Raw genomic sequence first — 21,724 nt, forward strand, 5'->3', positions numbered from 1 at the left:
CCTGTGCTCACAAACGTATGGGTGGGGGGGAATAGAAAGAGCTCATTTGTTTCTTGGAAACAGAGTAGGGGTATGGAAACATCCATGAGAGAAATCTTTTTTTATATTTGGTTTAAAAACATGTAGTTTCATGCAGAATACAGAAAGAGCATCAACTACTTTGGCAAAAACTCTGCAAACACTTTAGAGGTGAAGCTGGGATAGGGCAGTTTGGAAGTCACTGTCTTTCCTAGCTCTTATGACGGGAGCTATGAAAACACTGTTGACAGTAGAAGAATCTAACTGTCATTCTCAAAGAAGTTTGAAAGGAAGATTTTCAGCTTGGAATGAGAATCTTTTGTTCTCGTTAGAAACCTTCTCAGTCAGTGTTATTCATGCAGGCACTCTCCTGATGTGCAGATTAACTGTAGGATGTTCAGGTTTGGGGGGACTCTGTTCAGGTAATAGAATAACGTATGACTGACTGGTTGGACATTTGTAATCTACCTGGAAGTACAAATTGTGTCAAATACTTAGTGTAATATATGGTCTTGTTCTTTTGAACAAAGAAGAAGAACATTTTCTACTTTGGTAGGTTTGTGATTCAATCCTGGCCCCTGAGAACATTTAAATCCAAAAAAAATTCTGCAATCTCCACCCCACCTGCAGCTACTTTTGGAATTTTGGAAGTGTGAGGGTGTGTTTGTGTATAAAACACATGTGCCTATATCTATCTGTACACATAAAGGTAGATAAGTCTTGGCAAATTAATTGTTCAGGTGAATGTTGCAGACCAGATGTCCTGTGTAGAGACAACACAAAACAATAAAAGGTCCAGACTGTCCACTTCTCAGAATATGGAAAAATCATCCCAAAATTATTGAAAAGGCACGTGGCCAAAAGAAAAGAGGTTATCATATGTTATCTCTCTTGCTGAAGTTGACTACCTTTGACTGTAGCCATATCCTAACGAAAAAGAGATTGCTTTTGTCTGCTCTGAAACAGAATTAAAAAGACTGCAATTACTCATTCTTTGGAGGAAAGAATGTCTTTGCCTTGAGATGCAGCAATTTGATAGCTGTGAGCTTTTCTAGTCAAAGATTATGCATTGGATTTTGCAGCACACTGGGAGCACAACTCCACAAAGGTTTCTCTGGAGACTCTAAACTCATGTGAGCAAGTAATTGATTTGTAGGAGGGCTTGATGAATTGATTTTCCCGAAAGAGTTGATGTCCTGACCTTTCAGGCTGTGAATGGCACAAATCTAAATATTTGTACTGTGCAAGAAAAGGTGTTTAACTGTGTGATTTCTGGACAAGTTCTATGATGCAATGAGCTCTTGGCTTCTTGGAATAACATGAAAAAGACCCTGGTAGTTTAATCAGCAATGACTTTATTACTCAGTTTTAGCAGGAGAAACTTCAATTGCTTGCACAGTATGAAAAAGAAAGCAAGACTCTAATTCCTTGTAGTTTCACAGAATTCATGCCTGTAGGGTGCGAATTAGAAGTGTGACCATTTAAAAACATGCTGAAAGTATTACTTTGATGAATATGACTTCTTTCTGTGCATTGATAACAGTGCCATGTTTGCTGCATGCTTTAAGCTATTTATAAACTGCAGAGATCTGTTTCCTTTGACATCCTTGCAATAATGTTTGTAAGTTAAAAAGAAATGGCCCCCCTTCCTTGGGACCAGAAGGAATTTTCCTTATTCTCTTGTTCCTAATTAAGTAAAAATCCTTCTGCCCAGGAATGAATCAAGACTTTCAGTAGTACGGATGGGGTTTGTTTGATATGTTATTAACATCAAACTCCAGCTTATGAAGGGCTAGCATGTTAGAAATCAGTGACAGCATAAGAAGTCCTCTATCAGAGAGTATATAGAAAGACTTTCAAGACATTAAGTTGCTTGAAGGGGACTGTAAGGATAACATTAAAAAGTAAATCTGGTTCTCAAATTTGGTCAAATATCCCCAGTCGAGTTTCTGGAAATTACAATTCCACCACTAGTGAATGCATGGAATTTCTTTGTTGGCCATGGCCCTGTCTCAGGTTGTCAGAGGAAGAGTAGTGGGCACCTCTGTGACCTTCAAAATATGCTGAATTCCTCAAAGAGACCTTTCTGGAGAAGCAGGTCACTGTAGTAGATGCCTATATGGTCTAAACCTGGGAAAGGGAGAAGGAAGGGTGGTCAAGCATTAGAACAGGCTGCCCAGGGAAGTGGTTGAGTCTCCATCCCTTGAGGTATTTAAAGAATGGATAGATACGGTGCTCGAAGACATGGTATAGATGGACTTGGCAGTGATAGGTTAACAGTTGGACTCGATGATCTTAAGGGTCTTTTCCAACCTTGACGATTCTATGATTCTATGATTCTATGATAAGACTCAGGAAATCATTATGTTCTGAAGAACAATAAATCATCTTGTTCCCAATAATAAAAGCCTTGGATTTGCAGAAGTGGAAATGAAATTACTGCAATTCATATGAAATTTCCAGGGAGGGTTGTGGCAGCCAGATCTTGGCTCATGTGCTACAAAGAAACACTAAACTGAGTCCTTTTTCCCTCCTTTCTCTCAGCAGCTGTAAAAATGCAGATATTCCTGGATGTTCCTAAATTGTGGAAAAAGTTGTTTGTACTTGCCCACTTTTTTATGCATTTTTTAAATAGTTCTTAATGATCTGTCTGAAACAAGAAACTGTGTTAAACCAAATTCTTCTGGAATATTTTATGGACAAAAGGAAAAGGAATAAACAACTTTAATTTCCTGTAATTTTAGCAGGATGGAGAAACTCCTAGGGTCCAAAAACTCAGGTTTTGACTCACTTTCTTTACCCAGCTCTTTGATGTGCAACCAGAGAATGTTTTTAATTAAAATGGGTCCCCAAAGGCAAAGATTGTTGTTGTTGTGTTAAAAGAGGGAGAGAAAGAAAAGGAACCTGCATAGTTTTTCATTGCAAGGGACCAAAACACCCTTTAAAATTAATTTCCACTGAGTGCTTTGAAACCTGATTACTTGTCCCCAGAAAACACAATCACTGGGCCAAATATTCAGGTGGTGTTGATCAGCGTGGCTCACACTGTAGGCATGAAGGCTGCTGCAGTTCATGCAAGCTCTTTGTGCCGCCTCCAACCATGTAACAGTGCATTAGAATAAATGCCATGAAAAAACATTACACCGAACCAGAGATTTGACAGGCATCCTGGACGCAGTCCCAATAACTTGTTTTTCATTCTTGTTGACTGAAGTCACTTTTGATTGATTTAATATGTACTTTCTATTTCCATTCCAGGGCTGCCTGAACTATTGTTTTATAACTACTTCTTGTTACGGCATGTATTCACTGGTTCTTTCCCACTCTTATCCATAGTAGTGTATACAATGAAATAAAAAGTGAGCATAAAATACAGATTTGTACATAAAGGAAAGGGAATTGCTTCAAAAGAGGAATGACAAAGACAGTGACAGGATCATAGCAGAAGATATTGATCTGAGGTCTTTGCTAAGTTTTTTTATGCAAACATTGCATTACAGAAATGCAGTGAGGTTTCAGGTAAAACGACCAAGGCTTTGTGTGAATTTTGGTATGGAAAACAGTCAGTCTCTCCCTAGCCTGTTTACCAAATGCACTTGAATTTTGTTTCCATTAATTACTGGGAAACTGTCACACACAAGGACTGATGGAGGTGACCAGAAAAAGGCTCTCAATATATTATTTTGCCTCAACTGAGAAATGGTATAAAGGACTAATCATAAACTTTTATGCTGCCTCTTCAGGAGCAGTTTGCAGGACTTTCTTTGCCTCCCATCATGTGCAACCCATTTTACAGGACATCTCGAGGTTTTTTGCATAGTAATACTTTGGGCACCCAAATTAAATGGTGTTCACAGGCCACCCAGTGTAAATCAAGGCGGCAAACCCAAGTCTTCTGCACATCAGTTCAATGTCCTAAGCACAAGTGACCACTTCTTTCCTCTCTGCTTTTCCCTAAAGACTAGAAATAATCTGCTTGGCTTTCCAGGAGTTTGAGCATGGGGACCTGTGGGCTTAGCTGCTTCTCAATGTCAGCTTGGTCTGCAGACCAGGTACACTACAGCCTATGGACCTCATGGGTCAAGAAAGCCAGCAGTTTTGATGGAGCTAAAGCAGATGCATGCAGAAACACAGAATTTTTCCTGTTTTTTGTTTTTAAAGAGGCACTTCTTTCATTTAAAAAAAAAGACTTTACTTATCATTAAAGAATTCCCTTGCCTTTTTTATTTTTCAGTCTTACCTGAGGTTACTCTCCTTACCTGCAGTGTGGTCTATCATGTTTTCCAGGCCAAAATATTCAGTTTTACAAAGGATCTCAGGCATAATCTTCCTCATCTTGGAGCAATTGCATGAAATTAAAGGATGTGCAGTGAGAAAACATCACAGGAAGGCAGAAAATTGACCCCATTCCAGGAACTCATTTACTGCAGCTGTGGCTGAAATTTCACAATGCCTAAAATCTCTAACAATGAGTACAAACACACACACACACACAAAATGTTCTGATACCTGAATAGAGCTCCCAAACAGATCAGCTGGCTTTAGAGGAAGAAAGAGAAGCCTGAAAGAATTAAATTCTTAATTTATATTCTGCGGTACCACCGGTGTCCAGTAACGGTCCTTTGTGAGGAGTTTGTGAAATCAGTGTAGGAAGGAAGATATTAACACAGTGAGACTGATATAGTCAGTACACAGCGATGCAGAAAGTACCTTGAAAAAATTAATGGTAATCTAAAATAAGAACTATAATTAATTTGGGCTGAAGTTTCCCATCCTGGCATTTTCCAGCAGCCTCGAGCTATTCTATTTTGCTTTCTTAGGGGTAGAAAAAGGATAAGATGAGGAAGGGACAGTTGATTCTTTCTTTCCCTTAAGTTTCTCTAAAGTGCTCTATGTGCTTCAGGAGAAGTTAATTAAAGAAGCTGTGTTCTGTCTGCTGAGCCTGAAACAGTATTCTAAAAAAATCAAAACCAGAACCAAAGCCACATCCATTTTACTGTTACTCATCTCATTCTTTGAAGCAAAGACTTGAAATCTGTCAGATTGGGTTTTTTTGCTATTCTCCTACAATCCATGTTGTTACAAGCTTCTGAAAACTCTTTTTTTTTGCCTGTTCAATAGAGACACGTTTGAATCCAGCAATGAAATACAGCAACCTGCACTGGGTATCCTCCTCACCATCTCTTTAAAGATATTTATCTTATACTTACAGCACAGACCTACTAGACCCCTTCTGGAGTTACAAAGAGGAGCAAGATTTTCTCTACAGCTAGATTTCATGCTGACAAAACACTAATAGTGTCAAGGAAAAAATTGAATTTGAGATTATATAGTTAATATAGTAATACTTAGGGCCTGAAGTAAGACTTGCAGAGTATGCTTAACTGGAGACATTCAGAAAAGAGTCTTTACTTTGCAACTGGTCATTCTTTTTTTTGTGTAGCATTTTAACTAGTGGATGGTATTTATATCTTATTCATCTTGCAGGAGCATAGGCAGGATTGGAGGCTGGAAGGTGATGTATAGTGGAATGGAAGAAAAACAAATAAATGAATGCCCAAGTGCTAGCTGTTCCATAGTGTTTCTTCTGTTGTTTAGGAGCAATTAGTTACAAGATTGCAACTTGCAAGGTTTTTAGCTTAATTTTGGTTGCTCTTTTCCACTGCATGGTATTTGCAGAGACTGATGTTTTTAGAAGTGCATTTTCCAACCATAACTTCTGCAAGGGTATGTATGAATCAGCTCATTTTGCCAATCAATCAGCCCTTTCTAAGCTAGGAAATAATATCCCTTACCAGTAAATTTCCTTTCTCTTTTTCAAGAGAACAAACTATGATTGCATGTTCTTTCCTATCCCAGCTGTAATTTCAGATTAAATCCTTATGTTTTATAGGAATGCTCTCTTTAATAGGAATTCTTGTTTAATATTGTGATATACCCCAATGGATATCACAGTAATATCAACTCACTAACCTCCAGCAGCAACAACATCATTCTGTTTTCGTTCAGCTAACTTTAAGATGGTAACAGCTACTTTCTCCTACTGCTTTCTATGTGATACTGTTTTCTTTAACAGGACAAAATTGCCACAGAGTGGTAAAGTTTTCGTCTTTGCCATTACTAGTGCTACACAATTTCTAATGCCTATGAATAATAACTGAGAGTGAACATTTCAAATGGCAAAAGGGTTATGAGTATTTTACTCCAGACCCTAAAATATAAAGCAGCTCTTATTCCTGAGGAATTTGTCATGTTTCTGAAAAAAAAAAATAAAATCTATTTATCTGGTAGATTAGTTTCATTGTTTTATTTTTATTGTACACTTTGGTTTGGTTTTAGTACACTGGTACCCAAGCAAAGTTATCTTCAATCCTTTAATCATATTAACATGTTTTCTAATCAGCCAGTATAGTTGAATCAAGGTAATATGCCTGGCATTAATATTTTCCTGTTTTTTCTAAAACAAACAAACAAATCCTGAATAATAATGTGGGATTTTCTGGCTTGGCTACAAACAGTTTCTTGCCACTCTTTTCTTTAAAAAAAGGAGAAGAATTTCCATCTGAGATGCCAGGAGTTCTGTCTTGGTTTTGTTCTCATATATAATTAGAACGTCAGGAAAAATAAAAGCTTCTAACTAGTTTAGTGTTGAGACCAGGGCTTTCTCTTCTGGAGGAGCAGAACAGAACATCTTCATTAGGATTATAATTACTAGTATATAAATACTCACTTGAAAATCCTTACTGTAAAGTGTTCTTAATGCTACAGAACTATTTCCCTAATCAGAGCACTTTTAAGTTCAAGGGTTTAATTGCAGATATAGCCAGCAGATATGGAAAAATTACCCAGCTGTGCTAAGAGAATGTTATTGATTAGGTAAATATGATTAATGGGACCTAACCTTGGCCCTGTAAGTTCAAAGATGAGGATGTATTAAATAATACTTGTAGTTTAAAGGTATGTTTGTGAGAGAGATAAAATCTGAGAAGTATCTGGCTGCGGCACGCCAAATTTTATTGGACTATCATCAGAGGTGATGCACCAAATCTTAACTCTCACTCACTCTCCTTGTTGGTCCCACTCTGTCTTTTTCTCCTTTGCTATGACCTTGGCAACTACTACTTCTTGGTAAACCACCTTTTTAACCAATAAACTTAATACCATTTTTAGGCTTCACCTTCACTACAAAGTCCTGTCAACATGTTGAGTTTTGCAATGGTTTGGTGCAAGCCAGAAAAACATAGCTGTTGTGTCCCTTGAATGAAACCCCCTACTCAAATGAGAAAGGTCTTTCACTGACCCACAGTGTCTGGCAAAACTTGTGCTCCACTGACATACCTGTTCCTATAAATGCTGGGATCCTCACCATGGGATGCTACATCATCTGCTGACATGGCCCCTCGCAACGAGGACATACTGTACTCCAAGTAACGGCAGCAGCTGTTATGCAGGCTCAAAAATAAGCCAGCTGTAAATCATCCTACCAAATACATGGCCCATACAGACAAACATCATTTCTGTTGTTAGAGCTGGAGTCATACAACTTTTGTATGTCAAAAAGCCTAAAAAGATTGACTTAGCTGCTCTACTTTGGAGGATTTAATGTCTAGTATACACATCATGTGCTATTTCTGAACGTCTGCAGCCCTCATGGTGTTTAATCACAGATCTTACATTTGTATTTGCCTTTTTTAGCATCAAGATCATCCAAAAGAAGGGACAATGTATTATTTTTGCATCTTTCAATTCACAGTTATTTTTATAATTCTCCCAAAGGCCTCCAGCAATTGAAGCTCATCAACTGACATTTAATATTTTATTATGAAATTGTCAACATATTTGTCAAATGTATTCAAAAGTCCTGCTTACTGTTTCATAAAATTCTCTCCCTGGATAAAAAAGAAATGGAAAGAAAAGGAAAAAAGCATATTAAAACACCAAAGACTTCCTAACTATATTTCGAACTGAGAAATGTTGCACCAAAACTCTTGGCAATACACATATATAGGTATAAAGATATACCCACAATAGTAGCAGGTGTTTCCTTTTCAAAGGAGAAAATTTACAGCTTGAACTAAAAAGCACTCCTCTGATACTCCAATGCTTTTTTTCCTATGAACAGTCTGTTTCTGAGTCATGAGAGCCCTCTAGGGTTAGTTCATGCTCTCAGTGTTGCTCTAATTAGACCTCAGAGAATCACAAGAAACAGCACACAAAATGTACCACATCACAGCTGGCTGGCTGGACACAGGCACTTTTGCCTACAGGTACAATTACTCAGAAATCTGCTTCTGTAAAGGGGACAATTTACATCTCTGTGCTCCTAAATCTACAACTTAAAGAGATCTTGTCTTAAAGCCATCTTTCCCCTTTCCTAAAAAAGTGAGACCCATTTCTATTCTTGTTACCGTTATTTTTTTTCCTAATTATCTTGCTACCAACTTTTATCTGGGCTGTAACATTTCTAATCTTGCTACAGTTGGGTTTTTTTTCCCTAATTTTCTCATTTCTAATCTTGCTACCAACTTTTATCTGGGCTGTAGCAAAGAGGGATCCCTCTATCTTGGTGAGAGAGGTAGGGAGTTGAGCAAGTGACACTGATTTTTAGGTACCAGTTTGCAGCTGCACATAGGAACTGATGGCTCGTAGCTTGTCAAGTTTAAGCTGAAATAGTCTTCCCTTATTTACGCTGATTTTTTTTTTTTTCTAATTCTAAAATTCCAATAGTGGCATAAAAAAATTAACTAGTTCAGCAAATATTGGGTTGGGCTGTAATTCCTTTCAAACACAGGTTCTTGCAGGACTGTTTCATACGTGCCACACATCTCCCCAAAGCACGTAATAGTACAAAGACAGAAAACCTGATATGCAATTCAAACCACAACATACTTAGTTCAAGCTCTTTTCCAAACTTCAGAAGTCTTGTTTTTCTTTCACATATAAATCATCAGTGAGGACACACACAATAAAGAAAAATCAAAAGCAGTGACAGGCAGCACAGCAAAAACAAGTCCAGCTTTTCTGATATTGCTATTAAATATATAGGCAGACATTTGTCACATACCATTTCAAGTAAAAAGTCCCAAAGACATCTGTTTTTATGGAAGGAGGACTGTTGTACCAGACGCAGCCAAACAGTAGGTTACAAGTCCCTGTCTTTCATAGGCGGCAATCCCAAAATATAGACAGACCATTTCCCTCGTGGTCTATCTTTTTTTGTCTCAGAGCTTACTCTCCTTACTAACATCCATTTTGGGAGGTTTATTGCTAAATTCCTTTTTAAATTTCACATATCTGTAAGCCAGGTGATGGGAAAAGGAAGACAATTCAAATGAGTAATGCTGTTTCTCACAGTTTCATGCCTAACTTCAAAACACACAAAATCTTTGGTACTGTGAGGCACAGAAGTCTGATATTGCATTTTTTAAAACCAGATGTTAACAGCTGTAGCCTTCACATTTTTATTTTTTTCAAAGAAATAAAACTACTTAGAATCTTGTTTGTGAAAGAAAGGCTCAGAAAGCCAGAAGTAAAGAGGAAGAATCCAAAATGTGCTCTTCACATCAAAATCCCCTTAAAGGAAACTCAAATTCCCAAAATTCTGATTTTGCTGACAGAATGACTTGTAACAGTATAAAAAAATGCATAAAAACCTTTGTGGATATTTTAATGATCAGTACCTTAGTAACTGAGTTTCAGAGTTTCTAAGCCCTTAGTACTGGCAAGCATGTAAAACGTGCAAGTTAGCCAGAGCTGAGCATTAACGGCTACATCAGAACATCTAGGGTCACAACCTGCATATATTTACCCACTCATATTTCCAAATCTCCTTCATCCCTTCATTTTTTTCTCTCTGTGTGTATTAAAGAGATATCTGGTGATTATCTCAAAGTTTCAAGCTGGTGCACAAAAAATGGGAGGAGGCTGGGAGAGCTAGACTGAAAATGCCCACTGTTCTGTGCTCCGTGCTGGTACTTGTAGCCGTATGCTGGAAAATAGCTTCTCGACATGTCCTCTTCACAAATGTCCCCTTCACCACCCGGCAGTAGCGGTGATGGTGAGCTGCAGCACATTGCAGATGAAGTGCGCTCCTTCAAGCTGAGCCAGAAGAGGGAGACCAAGGATGCACTAAGCCAGAAGCCAGCTCCTTTCACTGCTGGCCATGCTCCTGCTCACTTTCCCTTTCAGGAAAACCTGTTTGCAATTTCTGTACCTGTATAAACTCTAATTTATGGAATTGAATAGGTCCTCAACCCATAGCGCTGGAGCTGTGCAACCGCACTGTCTTTAAAAGAACCTGACAAGGTCTAACACAGCATTTTGAAATGCTCAAGATTGTCAAGGTACACAAAATGCCTGTACAACCTGCTAGGGGTATGGCAAAATGGCCTTAGTAAATATTTATTTTTAAAGCCAAGAAACTTAAAAGCTAGTACAAGAAACTTGTTTGGTCTTAAGATGCAACACGATGTGTTTATGAGCAAGTCTACATTGTATGACTGCTTGCATTACTAGAAAATAGACCACAGCAAGCCAGGATATTCCTGCCATTTATACGCTTTTAGTATTTGGGCTTTTCTGAGTTTGCTTTACCAGCTGTCTCTTGATTTGAACATGCTTTCATATGCATTCTCATTCCTTTGCTCATTATATTATTGTCTTTTTATATTCATGGTGGCTTTGTTTCAGCAAAGCCTAGAAACCTCAAAAATGCGTCAAAGCCCCTCTGTAGTGGATGGTGTAGAAATACATAACAAAAAGAAAGCCCCTGCCACTTAAATCCTGCAGTCTAAGCAGATTTGTAACAGGAGTCGGCAGAAAGGTGGATGCTCACGGGGGCTGTAAGTGCCAGCAAAGATCTGGTGACTTCTGTAGTACAGGTAATATATTAGATACTGTCCTAGCACATCAGCTGCTCTAGGCACGTTTAGGATTATATGTGGGAGTTTCTGAAGGTGTCTTAATGAAAACAGCATGCATGATTTCCTAGTCCATTACACAGGATCTCAGAGCAGCACAGTGCAGAAATGGAGCTCTATTATAGCCTTCACTGTGCATGAAAAAGGCAACAGTGTCAAAAAAAAAAAAATCCACCTCCAAAGAAGATGCAGTGTTACATTCCCTTGTCATTACAAAAAAAGAAAATGCAGTGTTCTCAGAGGAATGAAAAATAAAAAAGAAACATCCAGTTCCCCATAACACTGCTCCAGACTTCAGCCAAGATTTACCGGAACATTTCTAAGATGAAGGAACTGCTTCAAAACTTGAGGCAACTTTGACAAATCTTTTGTGACCTCATTGAGGGATAGGTTTGCAAAAAAATATGTTTCTAAGTGTCAAAATAAGTGCCTTACAGCAGTTCCAGCTGTGGCATTCATGGGTAGAATTTCCTTCACCCTATTCAATGACATTCATTGCAGATGCTTGGATTTTCTACTTGCATCCTCAAATTCTTACCCAGAGTCCACTGACATCTATAAAAATGCCCCCTGTGACTTAGTGGATTTTGGATCTGGTCAGTTCCAGACTGTATTTCCAGCTGACCAAAAGGTCAATTTAATACATTCATGTAGCCATGAGCATAATAAAGAGAATGATTCTGGCTCCTTCCTGATAAAACTTGGAAAATGCTTCCAAAAGACTGAGTTCTTTCAGTTTTTCTCTCTCTCCAGCTTGTCCCAAGAAAGTTAGATCTCTTGCATAATGCTGGTAAGCAGTATTGAAAGGCAAAGGTGCAGACTCATCTCTTTTGTTTTTATCCTGGTGTCATTTTTATTTCAAGTACTGTTATGCTGACCATTGGGTAGCAACTGGCTGAAGCTGATGACCACGTCTATCCTTCCTTTAGCAGAAATGCAAGCCACTAAACTTTTTCCAAAGTCGAGTATCTTGAGCAACAGGAGTCATCAGCCAAAAATCACAGATGAATATTGCTGAATATATCAGTGCAATTATAGAGGTTCAGGGATGGCATAGATTAGACAGAACTAGAAACAGCCCACAACCAAATACAGGACACAGCAGAAAGCAATGGTTTAGCAGAAAATACTTCCAGAAGGATCAGTGAGACAATTTGGAGAAGGTTTATGGTAAGAGTGTTGGCATGTGATCTTCAGAAACTGAGGAAAGAAGAGGAAATCTCCCCTGAGCAGAGAGAAACAGGACTGTGTGTGAGCTTTCTGTAAATAAGCAGCCTTGCAAGAAAAGAGAGGCCCAAGGCAACATCAAATTCTCCTTGTAATGGGAACAGCAAGGCTGACTATTAACAAACAAACTGTTCAGATAAAATGCAGAAAACTACAATTTGGGTCACCAGGCCCAGAGTCACAAGCATTCTGGTGTCAAGTCCGTCTACAATATAAAATGTGTTGATACAAGCACAACAAAAAGCTGCACCTGATCTGAATGGGTATAGCAAAGAGAGGGAGCTATCTCACATCTACCTTAGAGGCTGAAGGTTGATGTTCACGTGCAGCCAAGATTTCCAAATCCCACTTCTTTTCCACATGACTTATATTCCTGTAGTACCTAAATTTCTGTTGACAGTGTTTTCCAGGTACTACCATCTGCCAGTGGGCATGCACGCAATCATCCAACTGCTCATGCTGCTCTAAGACTTCAATGACACCCCAGCAGCCCTGGAAAGATCTTATCTTCTAGGGGTTCCCAAATATATTCCTGAGACATCACTGTACATAAAGAGACAGTCTGGGATAAACCCTTTCAAGATGGACCTTATTTGATTTTGCCCTACTGTTGATTAATTAGGGGACTCGTCTGGGATTTGGAAAACCTGTTTTTGTTTCACCTTGCTGTTTGATTTGAAGCAGAGAACTCACTGTAGGTTTCCTGCCATTGAAGAGGTTGCTGTAATCATGAGGTTTCTGGGTCAGTTTGGATAAATTAATCCTACTGAAGTTGCCCTGTTTTGTATAAATAATTCAATATCTAATGCACCTAAGAGTAAACAAGCCAAAAAATGAGTTACTGTCTGGTCATTAGAGTATTGTCCAGGGATCTGGAGGGGGGGAGGCAAGGTCAGGCACTTGTTCCAAAGAATATTTATTTACACGAAATGGAATAGCTCCAGGCAGAGGTTTTAAGAGATGTCTTTATAGAAAGGTCTAAGAGTCACAGTTCTTTTCTGGGATTTAAGAAAGCATCTTTCCAGGTTGAGCAGAATAGAGATTTGAGAGCATGTCTTTTGCCTTTAATGTGATATCTCTTCTCTGCCTTCTCCCCCTGCCTGGCTATCTTTTTGCAGGGGTAAAGGCAGGTCTGGCTTCAGCATTCAACACTAGGTGAGAGCTTGCAGATGACAATCTGAATCAAAAATAAGTAATAGATACACATTGTTTTGATTTTACTGGAGATCAGTTGCCTAAATGCCTTTAAATCTGGACCTAAAACTGTGAGGACTAGAATACCAATAACTAAAACATCATCTAAGGGCTGAATCATGTTTCTAAATGTCTTTAAGACATTTATCACTCTGGGTTACGTGGCGCAGCATTAATTTCTTTTCACACTTGGTTCTTACTGCGACACTAAATATTTTTTTCTGAGAAAGTGATGGAAAAAATAATCAAGCAGTTTCACAGCCTAATAAGGCAAGGAAACATTTCACCAGAGAAAAACACAACTGAGCGCTAATGAAAGAAATTATAGCAAAAAGGGGCAGTTACGGACTGCATTAAATGCACATCAGGAAGCAATTTAACAACTGAGTAACCAGAGTCATATTATTCAGACTTGATCCCCACAGAAATGTTGTACTGTGCTGACACCTGGTGCACAAATACATTTGCTCAGGAATCCACAGCCCCTTGCCATGCCTTCCTAAAGCAGCTTTCCAGTACAGAGGAGTTAGCCTTAAGCCTTTGTAGCCATCTGATGTTTGCAAAGTGCTTAAGAGACAAGCAGAGTTGTCTGGGAGTGATGTCTTCCTGAACAGTTCAGCGCAATTAATTTTCAGCTGTTTATAAGACGCATCCTGTTACATTAAAGATGTGATTAGAGGCTTGGGAAGAGTTTTTTGAAGGACATAAATGGCAGTGGGTGTGCTTGACTCCGGAAAACACCTTAGAATTGATTCCCTTTGCTACTACTTGTTTAATTTGGAGGTTAGATGGAAGTTAATGGCAGAGGTTAGTGGGGCAGATTCTTGGGTCTTGTTTGGCCCAGGTCACTCCCTAGGGTTAACACCAGAAATGTTTCTTGTTCATACCCTATCGTACTCCATCAAGCACCCAGCACTAGCTTTCAGCAGGTTAGGAACCAGCCTTCTCCATAAACATGGCCCAAATAATTTTCTGAATGACCCAGTGCTTTTTCTCTCTGTTGGTTGTGTTTCCACATGCTGCATAGCAAAGTGGCACCTCATTTAAAGGTGCTAGGCACTGCTATGGTAATTCATCATAATGAATGCAACTTCTAATGAGCAGTTCTTAACCTACACGATGTTTCTACAATCGCACTCTCACTGTCATTATTACTAGAGAGTCATATGCAGTTCTCTCTTTTGGAAATGCTGTGATCCTTTCATATAAACACTATCTTCTTTTTATTTTAAACATCATAAACCCTGTTGGATTTCCTTACTTGTACTTTAGAGATTCTTGTATTCAGGGACCACAAAGCTTCATGTACGTGAAAGAGAAACCCCCCAAAACACCTCTAGAGACTTTCCATGTAGAGACTATACCTTCCTGTTTGGCTGCAAAGTGCCTAGTCAATTAAAATATTAAATAATAACTATTGCATTTTCCAGGCTCCCTTTAGACCCCTTCTATTTAGTCCAGCTGTAAAATGGACACTTGATCACTTAGTTTGGGAAGAACGGATTCACCTATCCACAATGCTTTTCTGTGCTATGGGAAGAAGGTGTGCTGTGGGCAGATTAACTGCATGGCCTTGATTCTTACTCATGGATGTCCTTATTCTATGTTCATCTCTTTAAAAACCCACACACTTCACCAGCCTTTTGCTGTTCAAAGATCCATGATGGAGTGGTGAGAATCTGTAGCAGCATATGTCGGATGTATCCTGCAAATGAGAGCAGTTCATTGTAATTACCTATGCAGGCATGGTGACCTAAAAGACACATTACACCAAGCAAACAATTTCCAACAGCAAACAGTGTGCTTGTTTACTTCCCTTGAAGCTTGTTAGGCTTAATCCTTTTTTTTTTTTTTTTGGCAAATTGATTTATAGCATCAGTTTCAAAACTGAAGCTGCTTCTTTTCATTTGTTTAATACTCCACACAGCAGAGTGCTCTTTGCTCTCTATTTAATGTTAGGTTCAGTTAGTTAGCACATGTAGAAGAAAAATAGCTGCCTGTTAAGAGTATAATGTGCCTCATTTGACATGGAATTGAGGAACAGCCAATATACTGCAAGAACCTCTTTTAATTACCTCTTACCCGTGGCTTTCTTTGCCTACGTCTAATCATTAGTCCATGCTAAACATGTTTAACACACAATGACTAATCTTCCCCTTGGAACACTTCAGTCAATTTTTTCCTTAATCCTTTGGAAACTTCCACTTGTTACTTGGGGGCATCTCTGATGAGCAGCCACTGGGTGCAGCACAAAGCTGACAACAGGCAGAGTTTTTAGACATAGCCAAACCACCTTTAAATGAGATGGCTCAGCTATCTGCAGTAGTCAAACTAGATAAAGGAAGGCAAAAGACCTGGGGGTTAGTCTGTGATGAGCCTTGCCCTGTGTTAACTCTTTTACAGCTGTTTCTCACTGCAAGAGAATGCTGTAAACAGAGTAACAGCTGATAAAACATGGGCTTTTATCTGGACTTCAGTGTCAACCCAGGTCATATCTGAAACTTGCTGGTGCTTTCGGTATAATATCTCTAAATCGCTTTGTCATCACTGCAAGAGAGCTAAAGCTCTCGTGATTTCATGTCTTGACTATTACGAACTGAGAAGTTTGCAGGTTGTCACATCTGCACAATTTTCCACTCCCACACTTTGCTAGACTTGGGGGAAGATCATTTGAGCATGTCACTTCTTATTTGTGCCTATTCCCCTTTACTGTAATGTGAAACAAGCCATTTATCTTCCCTTACAGGCTGAGCAATACCATCATAGTGTTTTCTCCTTCTTAACCTGCCTATTTTTCATTGCCGTGTACTTAGATCGGAAAAAAAGATTATCTTTTTATTCTGTATTTGTGTAGAGCAGCACAGTGGGACTATGTTCAGAGCCAGAAGCTGCAAAGCTGTAAAATAATCCAAGTCAGAAGCATGATATTTGAGTGTGTGGTGGCAGTATATTACTCCTGTTGTTATGCAAATTGTGGATGTTTGGTTCTGGGTACTAAACCATCCACCCATACAAACTGCTGCTAAATCAGAGCCTGGAAAGAGGTTACATGCATCCAACTGTCCTCACTAAGGTCCTAGTCAGCTCTGAGTGGAGCAGCGTGGTTGCTTACTCTGGCCCAAGCCTGAATGTGTGTCAGGGAGAGCTCTGCATGACCCCTGCCCACCTCACACTTCCCTTTGGAAAGGAACCAGGGCAGAAAAATGGCAAGAGACTTGCAAGGTGCTATGTTATCTCTCCTGGATGATGTTTCGACATGATGCACATGTGTTGCAGTTCAGAAAAGGTATTTTAATGCCCATCAGTGGTGAAGTTTTGGCAGTATCATTAAGATTTGAGACTTGTAGATTTTCCTGCATGGATAAGAGGAAACGCATCTCCCATAGAATCATAGAATTATTTAGGTTGGAAAAGACCTTTAAGATCATCAAGTCTAACCATTAATCTACCGCTGCCAAGTCCACCACTAAACCATGTCCCTAAGCACCACATCTACACATCTTTTAAGTACCTTCAGGGATGGAGACTCCACCGCTTCCCTGGGCAGCCTGTTCCAATGCCGGACTACCCTTTCAGTGAAGAATTTTTTCCTACTATCCAATCTAAGCCTCCCCTGGTGCAACTTGAGGCCATTCCTTCTCATCCTATCATTTGTTACTTGGGAAAAGAAACCGACCCCCACCTTGCTACAACCTCCTTTCAGGTAGTTGTAGAGAGCAATAAGGTCTCCCCTCAGCCTCCTCTTCTCCAGACTAAACAACCCCAGCTCCCTCAGCCACTCCTCGTAAGACTTGTGCTCTAGACCTTTCACCAGCTTCATTGCCCTTCTTTGGACACGCTCCAGTGCCTCAATGTCCTTCTTTTAGTGAGGGGCCCAAAACTGAACACAGTATTCAAGATGTGTCCTCACCAGTGCTGAGTACAGGGGGACGATCACTTCCCTAGTCCTGCTGGCCACCCTATTTCTGATGCAAGGTTTCTGGCCACACTATTTCTGGCCACACTATTTCTGATCCCCTTTCCATCCCAGCAGGAAAAATGCCCATTTTTGCACCACATAATGTGTTGCTGTTTGCCTGGCTGCTGTGTAGCCCCCAATTCACTCTCAGCTGCTTTTCTCCCCGCTCAGCAGCACAAGACATTTGTACAATAAGGTCCTTATTAAGTGTTGCTTCCCACGACTCCTGGATATTTAAAGGAGATGCTCAGTGCAACAGCTTTTAAGCTGCATGTGGTCCTGACTCTAGTTTTTCAGGCATTGATTAAAGGTAACAGGGAATGGTGGTTATGCCTCATTTGTAAATGGATAGACCCAGAAGAAGGCAAGTTCCTGCCTGTTAATCCATCGACCAGACACAATTTGCCTCAGAAACATGAGCTGTTTCACTTAAACAAAGGATGCTCCCCATCCCACCCGCCGTGCACGTGCGCGCACACACGTATTTCTTGTACTGACTTTAGCACACTGCAGAGCAGTTAATAGCAGAAGCAGAGCCCAAGGTTACCGTACAGCATTATGGGAAAGGGATTGTAAGAGCAAGTCATGTGTGAAATAAATTAAATACACAAACTTACTCTGGGTTGCACACTGGGTCAAGCGGGCAGCTAATTAACATCCCACAGTAACCTTGTCCCTGCCTGGCTCTGCCCTCTCTAGTATTACTGAAAACACATTTCAGAGACTTGATCCTGTAGTTTAATACTTTTCTTTGCAATGCAAGGAAAGAAAAGCAATAGATGTTAAAGATGGGAAAATGGACCTGTTTACTTTTTCTTGCCTGAACTGCCAGTAACCTAAGTTGTTGTTTCAGGAAGTAGAATCCTATGTTGACATTTTAGCATTTAAGGACCCTCAGAGAAGTGAATGGTTACTTAGTGAGCAGCTCACACCCACCTCTGTGTCCAGGGATAAAGGATGTGCATCTACTGCAGCCGCCACTCATGAGATTCTGTCCTTCAGTTCATACAAGAGTGGTCTGAGCTCACTGATAATCACGGCTAAAGCTGTTACGTAAATGCAGATCAAGAGATATTCCGTGTAATATTTGTAGAAAGTTTGACTGATAGCTTTCCCCTGATGCTCATAGTTGCAGTCTTTGCTAGGTCAACAGTTCTCCCCCTCCCCAGCACAGCTCGCACATATCTACAGTGGGAAGAGCCAAGTCAGAATTCTTGAACGGGATTTATGTTTCTGCAATTAATAAATCTTCAGTAAGAGATGTGATAAGCTCTCTGGAGCTTTCTTTTTAGATGCCTCAAGATCTGAGCTCAGCAGGGAAACTGGTGACTTCTGCCCTTTGCCCCTTTTAAGATCACTGGGGAGTGGAGTCAGCACCCCATTAAAAAAACAGATAGTGAGAACTGGCAGTACTTTCCTCATTGCCAGGAGCTCCAGAATAGACCTCTGGGGGAAAATACAGTTAATCAGGTCACAAGAGTGTGTGTAGCCACACTTCAGTACATGGTGAGTGTCCAAGACTGCTGTGGAAAGAGCTGCAATAGTATATCTTCAGACAGTGAGAACAACAAGCTGCATGACTTTAGGCACTGTCCTTGAATAGCAAGGAAGCTAGATCCTCACCTCTTACTAGTTCCTGGCTGTGGTGATATAATTTAAAAGCAAACAAATAAAAACATGCCAAAATGCAAAGCATTGACTTAATCCTATGTTCAGTGTGCTCAGTCCATGTATGACCTTAAGGAGGATTTGGAACAGCTCTGTCCATAATAAGCTATGGTTTATTTGTATTTTATCTCAATTTATGAGGTGTGTTTTGGGCTATTTCACTTCACAGTGGGTATTCATGGCCATTGACATATCTGCTGCCTAGGAAGTTGCCCAGGATGGTCTCTGTAAGAGAGCTAATGTAAGGGGTGTTGCCTAGTGTAAGACAAATGATCTGGTCTCATGCCATATCCCTTTAATACTACCTCATCCTTTATGAGTGGGTACAACACTGTCCCACAGATCATCATGCTTCACAGCCCAGCTGAGTTTTTTCTTCCCTTGGACAGTGTATAGGCAACCTGGAGGTCTAAGAGCATTTTAACTTATTGCACTTTCAAAACATTGCAGTCCATACAGCATGCAAATCTGTTTTTCTTGTCCATATCAGGTTAGCTTATGAAAAGCAGTATAAATGTGGCTAGAAAAGAATGCCAATGCTGATATCTTATTAAATTCGACTAATATATGGTATAAGTCCATTTATATTAACTTTTCTGAATCTCCACTTAAATAATTCTGGTTTTGAACAGAGCTGCAAAACGTAATGCTGTTTTGCAAATAAACAGCAACCTTCCCTTGCCAAACTAGATAAAAACCCCAGATCATGCTTCTGAAGTGCTGTCCTTTTTCACCTTAAATTTATGGACATTTTTCAATGGGTTCCATATTTTTCTTTTTTCTATTACACTATTTTTAAATTTTTTTTTTAATCATTAACTCTGCTTTATTTCTGTGCAGGTCTCCTTGAACATCAGAAAAAACAAAGATTTGTTTAAATGTTACATTCCCAAGAGGCCCGTAAAAACAGTCACATAGCTATAATTACTCCTTATATGTCCCTTTTCTTTGGATCTGCAGTAGTCACTTCATGCTTTGCAGCAGTATAGTTCACTGTCAGCAAATTGTGCCAAATAGAAATTTTGAGATCAAATACCTCTATTTAACTACGACTCTGGAAAAACATGAGCAGTCAGTGAAAGTTTTCAGTTCCCCACTCTGTAAGCTATGATGAAGAGCTTGCAATTCTTTTCCAATAAGGGTGCCTTGTGATTTTAATTGACCAGGATGGTTTGAATACCAGAGTTGGTTTGAATGGGTTTCACAGTCCCACTGGGGCTGGGGGATTTTATTGTTTATTCACCTCTTTTGAAAAGCCAGCTGATGGCAAAAGATCTTCTGAATATATCTCCATGTATCTCAATATAAACATATATCGATATACCCTATTCCTACTTCCCAGCTAGGAAGACCATGTTCCAAAACTTGTTGGCTTTTCAAGAGTGTTCAGATGTCTGGTCTTCACCCAATAATTTCCACAAAATATAAGGCATTGATCTTACATTTTTCCTTAGATCTTGCCTTGGATTCTGCTTTTGCCAATCTTGTATAAGACTGTGCCACAGCTGGTATAGCGTTGCTCAGGTCCACAACTCTTCATGTTTCAATGAAAAAGAGATAGCTAAAGTGAAGGGACATAAATCTCATTGAAAACATCCAGCTGGTTATGTTCAGATTTCTCTGTGAAACATTTTAACAGTGCCCAATCCTGCAAACAATGTCTATGTTGAAAGAAAAAAAAAATTGCCAGAATAATCAAAATTCATATCACTGATCTCGGATCCTCAACTGCGGGTCTTCCAACCTATCATTTTGTCTGTCTTCAGTTGTATGCTCCATTAAGCAGTGATTGTGCCTTTCTCTGTTGTGTAGATGAGCACATCATGTGATATCAATTAATAATAAAATGAGATCTGCAAGCAAATGGACCCACAGTGAAGGGAGAAGAACAATGGGGACTGTGTTATGATGGGGTCTATATTATGGTGGGGGCTGCACTATATATATACACACACTAAACCCTGTGCAGAAACAAATCCATCGAAAGATAATACCGAGTACTGAGCCAGAGAAGACCTTACCTTTCATCACGTTTTACTGAGTTCAATGATTATCTTGCATCCGCACTTCCACGATGAGCCGCCCCAGTTCCTCAGTGTCTCTGAAATGCACCCTCTCTGGTGACTGAGCCCTGCCACTGCTCTCATTTCAGGCCCAAATCCAAGGATTTTCTAGCTCTCACAGCATGTTAAGATGCTTCACCCTAGTTTACAGGATGTGTTTTCTGAGCAGCTGCAGCAGGTTTTGGAGCCTACAAAAGTCTCTTCCTTTAGCAGCTGTGACCCAAAGGAAGATGTACTGACTCAGAGCAGCCTCTTTGAAACATAGCACTATTTTTATGTATTAAAAGGAACATAACATTCAAGAAAGGTGAAAGCACTTGAGGGCTTACACCCTCAAAAGTAAGGCAGACCTGGGCTCTACCATGTGCTACTACTTCCCTGGTATAGAGTTTCACCTGTTTCTCTATACATTTGGCGTCCCTTATTTGCCAGATTCTGCATTTTAACCATGTAATATTTCCATTCTTTGCCCTGAGGCTCCAGGCGCAATCCGGTCAGTTTATGAAGTCCAGGTGTTGGGTTCTAGGAGCATGGTTCTCTGAGATCTGTGGTGCCTGTGACTGAAAGCCATTGCTTGCCTTCCTGCCTGAACTATCTTCTCTGCACAAAGTAGCAACGGGTATAACAACTCTCGTATAGACATCCTGTTCTCAAAAACAACATAGATCATCCCCATA

Source organism: Nipponia nippon, unplaced genomic scaffold (assembly GCF_047370975.1).
Source record: "Nipponia nippon isolate SJK-2023a ecotype South Korea unplaced genomic scaffold, ASM4737097v1 scaffold_6, whole genome shotgun sequence".
Taxonomy (NCBI): domain Eukaryota; kingdom Metazoa; phylum Chordata; class Aves; order Pelecaniformes; family Threskiornithidae; genus Nipponia; species Nipponia nippon.